Source organism: Acanthisitta chloris, unplaced genomic scaffold (assembly GCF_000695815.1).
Source record: "Acanthisitta chloris isolate BGI_N310 unplaced genomic scaffold, ASM69581v1 scaffold2869, whole genome shotgun sequence".
In the NCBI taxonomy this organism is placed as follows: domain Eukaryota; kingdom Metazoa; phylum Chordata; class Aves; order Passeriformes; family Acanthisittidae; genus Acanthisitta; species Acanthisitta chloris.
The window spans coordinates 1-424 of record NW_008690631.1 but is presented as its reverse complement, the minus strand read 5'-3'; the positions used below and the strand labels follow the sequence as shown (position 1 = coordinate 424).

The 424-nt window shown below is 64.2% G+C and overlaps 1 non-coding gene across 1 annotated transcript; it reads right to left on the bottom strand.

Annotated features, from left to right (window-relative positions):
• Positions 1–244: 244 nt before the first annotated feature.
• Positions 245–317, bottom strand: TRNAV-AAC. The gene has a single exon. It is a non-coding gene; the product is annotated as a tRNA-Val (tRNA).
• Between the last annotated feature and the right edge of the window lie 107 nt (positions 318–424).

The following is a 424-nucleotide window of genomic DNA, read 5'->3' as shown; positions in this document are numbered from 1 at the left end:
AGTTACTGCCCAAACTTTTCTGATGGCGTTCCGACCACTGCAGCTGAGACTTGTTTCCCGTTCTCCAGCCCACCCTCCCAGGCAGACGGGGTAGCCGCGTATTTTCGAGGGCGGAGAGGCTCGTGCGTGGGAAGGACGCGCCGTGCCCGCGCATCGCCCCCGAGCCCCCGCGGGCTCGTGCTCAGCGAGAGAACCAGGGGAAATGACGGCGGCAGTGACACGGGAAGAGGGGAAAAAGAAGTGGTGTTTCCGCCCGGTTTCGAACCGGGGACCTTTCGCGTGTTAGGCGAACGTGATAACCACTACCCTACGGAAACCCCCGCTGGTAACAGTTCGTCCTGGGGCCGCTCTTGGCCGATGATACGGCGCACAGCGCTGCGCGGCGATCTCCGACTGCATTGCCGGTCCCAGGGCGGAGAGCGGC